Here is a 222-nt window from a genome sequence, read left to right as displayed (position 1 = left end):
TCTCTGGATAAGTCTTGAGCGGCCATTTGTGCTGTTATGTTATTCAAGTATGTGGAATGAGGGGGTTGATAGTTTTTCCCTAACTCACCCTATGCCTGGCAGTCCATTCCAGCCAATAAGCATTTATAAGGTTTAATGACAATGCGTTGGGAGTTTGTACTATACCAAAGACGGCTGATGCTAAATGTAATTATCTGATCAATACCCTGTCCCTGTCATGGT

Source organism: Penaeus monodon, chromosome 29 (genome assembly GCF_015228065.2).
Source record: "Penaeus monodon isolate SGIC_2016 chromosome 29, NSTDA_Pmon_1, whole genome shotgun sequence".
Lineage (NCBI taxonomy): Eukaryota > Metazoa > Arthropoda > Malacostraca > Decapoda > Penaeidae > Penaeus > Penaeus monodon.
Note: the sequence above shows the minus strand (reverse complement) of the source record.